Below are 10,150 nucleotides of genomic sequence, written 5' to 3' on the forward strand. Positions count from 1 at the left end.
CATCACCTCAGCTTCCACATCCTTGACGAGACTCAGACTACAAACAGATCAAAGTCATCAGACCAGATATGAACTGTAGACTTTATTTACACGCTTATTATCTCTCTGAATGGTTTTATACTGATGCCCCATTAATAACATGAGCTGAGTTGAATTTAAGTTCTTTTTAACCATTTTACATTTTGTGATTCTACCCAGTACTACCAGCCACTGTTACTGACATAGGGTTTCTACCTCATACTGCCCAGATATTGCTCTTACAAGGTAAGCTACACTCATGGTACAATGTGTGTAAAATGCAAGCCTGGATTCCAGTGGATTTTATATACACTGCTCAAAAAAATAAAGGGAACACTTAGGCTATATGCCCACGTAGCAGATTGGATGCAGAGCGTTTTTGCCTCTCTCTGGCAGAAAAAAACGCATGCAGATTTACATGCATTTTTTCTGCCAGAGAGAAGCGTTTTTACATGCGTTTTTTCAAGCACTTTTCCAAGCGATTTTGAGCATCACTTGGAAAAGTGCTTGACAAGTTGATCACACAATATAAATCCATGCAACCGGCATGGATTTATAATGTGTGAACAACTTAGATGCTTTAATTGCAGCATCTATAGTAAAAAAAAAAAAAAGAATTAAAACGTTAAAAATAAAAAAACCTGTATATACACCTCTCCGGCGGCCCCAGTCCGCTCTCCGGTCTGCTCCCGGCCGTGTCTTCTCTCTTAAGCGTCCCGCAGTGTACTGTCAGGACCTGCGGTGACGTCAGCTGATGGTCACGCGACCATCACCTGACCGCCGACGTCAGCGGTCGCATGACCATCAGGTGACTAAAGGACAGTACACTGCGGGACGCTGAAGAGAGAAGACGCGGCCGGGAGCAGACCGGGGGCCGCCGGAGAGGTGAATATACAGGTTTTGATTATTTTTAACTTTTTATTTCTTTTTTTCACCGCGTGGTAGCCGGGATGAAGAGGAGTTGTAGTGTCCTCTTCATCCCAGGTACCACACGCACCGTTATTACACTGCAGCGTAATCGCGGTAGAAATGGTCATGCTGCGTTTTGCAAAGCAATGCGAATTCGGCGCGCAAATTAGCGCATCATGTGCACAGCACATCCAAATTCACATTGCTTTGCATGGCAGACTGTTTTACAAGCTTTTTCGCGGCCGTAAATACGCCGCAAAAACGCTACAAAAACACTACGTGGGCACATAGCCTCAAACAACAGAATATAACTCCAAGTAAATCAAGCTTCTGTGAAATCAAACTGTCCACTTAGGAAGCAACACTGATTGACAATCAATTTCACATGCTGTTGTGCAAATGGAATAGACAATAGATGGAAATTATTGGCAATTATCAAGACACCCTCAATAAAGGAGTGGTACTGCAGGTGGGGACCACAGACCACATCTCAGAACCAATGCTTTCTGGCCGATATTTTGGTCACTTTTGAATGTTGGTTGTGCTTTCACACTCGTGGTAGCATGAGACGGACTCTACAACCCACATAAGTTGCCCAGGTAGGGCAGCCCATCCAGGATGGCACATCAATGTGAGCTGTGGCAAGAAGGTTTGCTGTGTCTGTCAGCGTAGTGTCCAGAGGCTGGAGGCGCTACCAGGAGACAGGCCAGTACACCAGGAGACGTGGAGGGGGCCGTAGGAGGGCAACAACCCAGCAGCAGGACCGCTACCTCCGCCTTTGTGCAAGGAGGAACAGGAGGAGCACTGCCAGAGCCCTGCAAAATGACCTCCAGCAGGCCACAAATGTGCATGTGTCTGCACAAATGGTTAGAAACCGACTCCATGAGGGTGGTATGAGGGCCTGACGTCCACAGATTGGGGTTGTGCTCACAGCCCAACACCGTGCAGGATGCTTGGCATTTGCCACAGAACACCAGGATTGGCAAATTCACCACTGGCGCCCTGTGCTCTACACAGATGAAAGCAGGTTCACACTGAGCACATGTGACAGACGTGACAGAGTCTGGAGACGCCGTGGAGAGCGATCTGCTGCCTGCAACATTCTTCAGCATGACCGGTTTGGCAGTAGGTCAGTAATGGTGTGGGGTGGCATTTCTTTGGAGGGCCGCACAGCCCTCCATGTGCTCACCAGAGGTAGCCTGACTGCCATTAGGTACCGAGATGAGATCCTCAGACCCCTTATGCTGGTGCGGTTGGCCCTGGGTTCCTCCTAATGCAGGACAATGCCAGACCTCATGTGGCTGCAGTGTGTCAGCAGTACCTGCAAGATGAAGCCATTGAAACTATGGACTGGCCCGCCCGTTCCCCAGAAATGAATCCAATTGAGCACATCTGGGACATCATGTCTCGCTCCATCCACCAACGTCACGTTGCACCACAGACTGTCCAGGAGTTGGCGGATGCTTTAGTCCAGGTCTGGGAGGAGATCTCACAGGAGACCATCTGCAACCTCATCAGAAGCATGCCCAGGCGTTGTAGGGAGGTCATACAGGCACGTGGAGGCCACACAATACTGAGCCTCATTTTGACTTGTTTTAAGGACATTACATCAAAGGTGGATCAGCCTGTAGTGTGTTTTTCCACTTTAATTTTGGGGGTGACTCCAAATCCAGGCCTCCATTGGTTAATAAATTTTGATTTCCATTGATAATTTTTGTGTGATTTTGTTGTCAGCACATTCAACTTTGTACAGAACAAAGTATTCAATGAGAATATTTCATTCATTCCGATCTATGATGTGTTATTTGAGTATTCCCTTTATTTTTTGGAGCAGTGTACATTATATCGAACACTGACTGTGATTGGTTTCAGCAGTCAAGTGACTTAGAACAACACGTACTAATAAAACATATGATCATGCAATGCTCAAATCACCTGACCACTTCAACCAATCACAGGCCATAACGATCAGGTGACTGGTGGAACAGTGACATTACCGCTTCCTACCTCTGTGCAGGTCACAGAGCTGTCCGTGCGGGATCCCGGTGGGTTCTTCTAGGCTAATATCACTGAGTTATCTTTTTTTTGTTGTTGTTGTTTTTTTTAACATATCCAGTCCCCTGCACAAAGTTATATTTTGCCCAGGCAACCCCTTTAAGGCTGCTTTACAATAAATTATAATACTAGGTACAATTAATTTTATGCTGTTGTCTTTTAATTGGTGCTTGTGAACCCTGAAGAAGAGCTTAGTCATTAGTTAAGCATGATCAGGGGCTGAATCTGGCAATACACAATAGATATGGCTGTGTGAGGGTTTATTTTTTGCACCCAGAGCTAACGTTTTTACTGATACTATTTTGGGATAGATGCAATATTTTTATCTCCTCTTATTGCAATGTTGTGGTGGCCAAAATTTTTTCATTCTGATTCTTTTTTTTGTTTCACCGTTTACCGATCGAATTAATTTACTTTATATTTTGACAGATCGGACTATTATGATGGCAAATGTGTTTTTTTTATAACCGGTTCCCGACCGCCCACTGTAGATAAATGTCAGCGCTTGCTGGGCTCTGTGCAGCGCCGACGTTTAAAAATGGTGGGTGGTCTCGCAGCGCTCAGGACCCCCAGGGTCCTGCAAGCGCTGCGATTTCGGTGCAGAGCATTAGCTCTGACAGGGGACATCATCGGGACCTGATTGGATGTTAACCCTTTGCTATGTTCTATATGCCGCGATCTATAGTGATCGCGGCATATAGAAGATAGAAGGAGGAGAGGGGGTCGTCTTACTGACCTCTCCGACGACCCCTGATAGCTTCCAGGACCTGGGGTTGCTATGGCAGCTGGAGGTCACATGACCGCCTCCAGATCTGCTATATATGGTGTCCTGCCTGGCTCAGCCTGCAGCTGAAGCCAGGCCGGAGACTGACTGTGAAACAGTCAGCGAAGATCTCATGTAATGTAATAAGTCTATTACATTACATGAGATCAGTGATCAGAAAAATAAAAATTAATGTCCCATACAGGGACTAAGTAAAAATGTAAAAAGAAGTTAAAAAAAAGTTTTTAAACTGTTAAAACAAATCACTAAATAAATAAAATAAATAAATAAAATATTAAACCAATAAATCCGTATATTTTTACAAAACCAAAAAAGTACATATATTTAGTATCGCCGCGTCCGAAACAACCCGATCTATAAAACTGTCACACTAATTAACTCCTTCTGTGCACACCGTAATAAAAATAAATAAAAAACGGAGCAAAAAAATATGCTTTTTCATCATATTGCCAAGCAAAAAGTGGAAAAAAATGCGATCAAAAAACAAAATAGAAATAAAAATGGTACTGCTGAAAACGTCATCTTGTTCTGCAAAAAAAAAGTTGCCATACAGCTCCATCAGCTGAAAAATAAAAAAGTTATAGCGCTCAGAATAAAGCAATGCAAAAAAAATATTTTTTTCTGTGTAAAAGCGCCAAAACATAAAAAAAAATACAGTAAGTGTAGTATCGCTGTAAACGTACTGACCCGAAGAATAGCGCTGCCTGATCACTTTTATCACACGCAGAACGGCATAAAAAAATACTCAAAAAACAATTCCTGAATTGTTTGTTTTTGTTAATTTTACCTCCCAAAAAACGGAATAGAAAGCGATCAAAAAATGTCACGTACCCAAAAATGGTACCAATAAAAATGACAACTCGTCCCGCAAAAAACAAGCCATCACATGACTCTGTCGACCGAAATATGGAAAAATTATAGCTCTCAAAATATGGTGATGCAAAAGATTTTGCAAAAAAAAGCGTCTTTTAGTGTGTGACAGCTGTCAGTCATAAAAACCCGATATAAATCTGGTATCTCTGTAATCGCACCGACCCGAAGAATAAAGTAATCTAATCAGTTATATCACACTAGGAACGGCATAAAAAATAAATAAAACCAATTCTTCACCTCCTACTGATTTGTTTATTATGTCTCCCAAAGATCGCAGTAAGGCTCTGCTCACATTTATCCTGTGCTCTGCGCTAAGCGCTTACACCAGAGTTTCCGTGTAAATCTCTGAAATATGTGATTCAGCCGGAACCCATGACGGAAGATTCCCTGTAATGAGGCAGATATAGGCCACTGTGGATGCCGTCTGGCCTGTGATCCCACGGTGTCATTTGTTTTAGGCGTGCATAAAAGTGCGGTTGGCCACAGTTTTGTGCACTTCTGAAAAAAAGGACACCGCTAAACAGAGGCCAGACGGAGTCCAGAGTAACTCTGCTGCCTCATTACAGTGAATGGATCCTGCAGGGGTTTCATCTGAATTACATCACTTGGAAATTTAGATGGAAACCCCGATGTAAGTGCTCAGCCTAGAGCGCCGGATAAATGTTACGTAAAATGTTCCCAATAAAAGCTTCAACTCAGTCCTCAAAAAAAGCTAGTCCCCACTCAGGTCCGTCATCTGTTAAAAATATAAGGGACTTCCAAGTTACTGGTAGCAGAAAGGCTCTGGAAAAGCGAAATGGCCCTTGCCCCCCAAAAGAAATTCAGAAAATTTTGTGCTCCCAAATCCAAATGCCTATTCTACAATAATTTGTTCTCCAATTGTCAAATAGCACTCCGTCCCCCCCAGATCTTGCCATATGGCTAAGCGGTACGATACAGCCACATATGGGGTATTGCCACTTTTAGAAGAAATTGTGTGACACATTTCGGCACCATTTTTACCCATTGCCCTGTGTGAAAATGTAAAATCTGAGGGTAAAACATTTTTTTGTGGTAAAAATATAATTATGCTTTTTTCACTGCCCAATGGTATAAATTTAAAAATTAAAAAATACTCACTACTTCCCTAGATGAATTCCTTGAGAGGTGTAGTTTACAAAATGGGGTCACTTGTGGGGGTTTCTGCTGTTTCGGCATGTCAGCGACCCTTCAAATGTGACATGCTGTCTGCAACCTATCCCAGCCAACATAGCGCTCCTTTCTCTTCCGAACCCTGCCGTACACCAAAGCAGTGGTTTTCCCCCACATATGGGGTATCGGCGTACTCAGGAGAAATTGTACAACAAATTTCATGGTGCAATTTATCCTGTTACCCTTATGATAATACAAAATTAGGGAATGAAAAACATTTTTTGTGGGAAAAATATGAAAATTTTATTTTTACGGCTCAATATTATAAACTTCTGTGAAGCAGCTGGGGGTGCAAGGTGCTCACCACACATCTAGATAAGTTCCCTAAGGGGTCTAGTTTCCAAAATGGTGGCAATTGTGGGGGGTTTCCACTGTTTAGGCACATTAGGGGCTCCCCAAATGCGACATGGCGTCTGCTAATTATTCAAACAAATTTTACATTCAAAAAGTCAAATGGCACTCCTTCCCTTTCAAACCCTGCCATGCGCCCAAACAGTAATTTGCCTCCACATATGGGGTATCGGCGTGTTCAGGAGAAATTGCACAACAATTTTCATGGTGCAATTTATCCTATTACCCTTATGATAATGCAAAATTAAGGGATGAAAAACGGTTTTGTGGGAAAAATGTGAAAATTTTATTTTTACAGCTCAATATTATAATCTTCTGTGAAGCACCTTGGGTTTCAAGGTGCTCACCACACATCTAGATAAGTTCCCTGAGGGGTCTAGTTTCCAAAATGGTGTCACTTGTGGGGGGTTTCCACTGTTTAGGAACATTAGGAGCTCTCCAAACGCAACATGGCGTCTGCTAATTATTCAGACAAATTTTACATTCAAAAAGTCTAATGGCGCTCCTTCCCTTCCAAACCCTGCAGTGCGCCCAAACAGTGGTTTTCCCTCACATATGGGGTATCGGCACGCTCAAGAGAAATTGCACAAAAAAATTTGGGGTCCATTTTTTCCTGTTACCCCTGTGAAAATAAAAAAAATTGGGTCTAAAGTAACATTTTTGTGAAAAAAAATAAATTTTTTTCTTCCACATTCCAAAAATTCCTGTGAAGCACCTGAAGGGTTAATAAAGTTCTTGAATGTGGTTTTGAGCACCTTGAGAGGGGTGCAGTTTTTAGAATGGTGTCACTTTTGGGTATTTTCTGTCATAAAGACCCCTCAAAGTGACTTCAAATATGATGTGGTCCCTAAAAAAAATGTTTTTGTAAATTTTGTTGGAAAAATGAGAAATCGCTGGTCAACTTTTAACCCTTATAGCTCCCTAACAAAAAAAAAATTTGGTTCCAAAATTGTGCTGATGTAAAGTAGACATGTGGGAAATGTTATTTATTAACCCTCTGTCACATACAATAGGCCTGACAGGCACATCTCTTACTTTCATTTCTCCTTCCTCACCAGATTGTGAGGAAATCCCCTCCCTCCAGGTAGTCTCCTTTCTCTAGCAGCTCTGTGAAACCTCATGCCACAGTTGGATTGCAGAGCTTCAGGAGGACAGATATAACTGCGGCTCATTGTATGTGAACACGTCACACTCAATAAAGTTGGTATTTTATGTTTTTATTCATCACAATTGTTTATTTAGCTTGTTTTATGAATGTATAGCACAAAGTGTGAGGATATTTCATAGAAATAAGGCAGATTAAAGAAAGTGTGCTGCTCAGGCATATACAGTAGTTCCCTAACACATATTCCTTCTCTTACTTCAGATTATCTGCTGAAATGGAGAGGAAAATGTACAATTTATCAAAAAACCTTGATGTTGAGGAAGTAACAAACATGCTGTTAGATGATGCAGACCCCACACTGAATGAGGATTTAGGAGAGGAAAGTGAGATTGATTCTCATGATGAGGTGGAAGTATGTGAAGTGGATTCTGAAACAGAGCAAGATGGTGACAGTGATGAGGATGAAGATGTAGAATCTTATTATATGAGAAAAGATAAAAAAAAAAACAATGTAACAAGAAGCCACTCCAGAAAAAACGTAGGGAACCTCAAAACATTATTACTCACCTTCCTGCAGTTATAGGAACTGCAAGTAATGCAAAAACTGCAGTTGAATGCTGGAATAGTTTATTCACAGATGACATTCTGGACTCTATTGTCACATATACCAACCAATATATAGACATTAAAAAGCACAAGTTCATCTGCAACAGAACCATCAAGGCCACAGATGAAATAGAACTGCGGGCTTTTTTTGGATTATTATACCTTGCAGGAGCTTATAGGGCAAATAGACAAAGTTTGGAGGAACTTTGGAGTAAAGATGGGGATGGAGTTGAAAAATTTGGCCTTGTTATGTCCATAAACAGATTCAAGCTTCTAATTCGTTGCCTTCAGTTTGACGACAGAACTACCCGAACCGAACGTAAAACACATGACCAACTTGCTCCAATTCGCGATATATTCCAAAAATTTGTTGAAAACTGTAAAAAAAAGCTATTGCCCTGGGGAGAATCTCACTATTGACTAAATGCTCCCTGGTTTTCGTGGTAAATGTGCCTTTCGTCAATATATTCCATCAAAGCCTAACAAATATGGAATAAAAATGTATGCCCTTGTTGATGCCAGTAAGACCTACACTTACAACCTGGAAGTTTATGCAGGAAAACAACCAGAAGGTCCTTACTGTGTCAGCAACAAACCCAGTGATGTTGTAAAAAGACTGACTGAGCCCTTATTTGGATCGGGTCGCAATATAGCAGCTGACAATTGGTTTTCAAATTGTGATCTGATTGATTATCTGAAAATGCAGAAGCTTTCATATGTCGGAACTGTAAGAAAAAATAAAAAAGAATTGCCTACACAGTTTGTAAGTGTGAAAGGGAGACAACAGTACAGCAGTATGTTTGCATTCCATAATGGAAAGGTTTTGGTTTCCTATGTACCACAAGCAAAAAAAATTGTACTTCTTCTATCAACACTTCATGATGATGATGCCATCGATCCTGGGACTGAGGCACAAAAAAAACCAGAGATAATTACATTTTATAATGCAACCAAAGGGGGTGTTGATACAGCTGATCAGATGTGCTCAACTTTCAACGTCAGCAGAAACACCAAACACTGGCCAATGGTCATATTTTTTGCTATGTTGAATTTTGGTGGTATAAATTCACAAGTCATTTACCTTGAAAACAAGCTTGAACCACTCCGTAGACGATTCTATCTGAAAAAATTGGCCCATGAACTAGTGCTTTGAGAGCTACGCAGGAGAAGTATGAAAACAATCGGTATCCCCTCTCGCCTTCAAGTTCAGCTCAAAAGATTCCGCCCAGAAGATGATAGTGAAAATTCACCACCTGCACCACCTCCCAAAAGAAGGAGATGCACCACCTGCACCACGGAAAGCGGAATCAGAAGGCTTTCTAATTATGAATGTCACAAATGTCATAATGCAATCTGCCTGACACATGCAAAAAATGATGTGTAATTCTTGCTCTTTGCTCTGCAAGTGTAATTTTTCTGGGGAAACTTCAGGATCTAATTCTGATTGAATATGTGTTTAATAGTACTTAAGGTACCTTAAAATTAAGTTTGTTTCCATAAATTTTCTTTGTAGAGTTTTTTGACAGAGTCGAACTGGGGACTATTTGGCGGGAGTTTTGAAATGTTTGTATTTCAGAGTTATTAGTTTTATGTTAAGTAAATGGGGTTTTTTTGCACCTGATTATGTGTAGTCTCTTTTATTACATCCCTATCAAGGTCACTGATCACTTTTAGAGCACTGAAATTGCAAATATTAGATATTATAGGTCACATTGTTTGTGAACTCGTTAGAACCGATATTGTATGTGACGGAGGGTTAACTATTTTGTGTGACATATCTCTCTGATGTAAGGGCATGAAAATTCAAAGTTTGAAAATTGCAAAATTTTCAAAATTTTCGCCAAATTTCCGATTTTTTTCACAAATAAACGCAAGTTATAACCAAGAAATTTTACCACTATCATGAAGTACAATATGTCATGAAAAAACAATCTCAGAATCGGGGGAATACGTTGAAGCGTTCCAGAGTAATTACTTCATAAAGTGACAGTGGTCAGAATTGAAAAAATTGGCCCGGTCACGAAGGCAAAAACAGGCTCTGGTGCGAAGTGGTTAATAGTTTTATTTTTAATGGGGCAAAAGGGAGGGTGGTTTGAAGTTTTGTGGGGGGGGGGGTTCAGATTTAAAAAAAAATAAATGTTTTTCACTTTTTACTGTATTGAATAGTCCTCTAAAGGGACTTGAAGCTGTGATTGTCTGATGACCTGTGCTATACATAGCAGTGCATCCACTGCTATCTATAGAGAAAATCACAATCT

The 10,150-nt window shown here is 41.1% G+C and overlaps 1 long non-coding RNA gene across 2 annotated transcripts in view; it reads left to right on the top strand.

The window, feature by feature from the left end:
• Positions 1-9,438, top strand: part of LOC141165572 (uncharacterized) — a 43,687-nt gene extending 34,249 nt beyond the window's left edge. Inside the window, exons 3-4 of one of the 2 annotated variants that reach the window (XR_012251176.1) lie at positions 7,240-7,381; positions 7,548-9,438. This is a non-coding gene — a long non-coding RNA (uncharacterized lncRNA). The remainder of the gene's footprint in view (positions 1-7,239; positions 7,382-7,547) is intronic. The other variant, XR_012251177.1, reaches the window with a different exon arrangement.
• The last annotated feature ends 712 nt before the right edge of the window (positions 9,439-10,150 follow it).

This window comes from Phyllobates terribilis, unplaced genomic scaffold (genome assembly GCF_046119375.1).
Source record: "Phyllobates terribilis strain yellow unplaced genomic scaffold, ASM4611937v1 Scaffold_11__3_contigs__length_659146591, whole genome shotgun sequence".
Lineage (NCBI taxonomy): Eukaryota > Metazoa > Chordata > Amphibia > Anura > Dendrobatidae > Phyllobates > Phyllobates terribilis.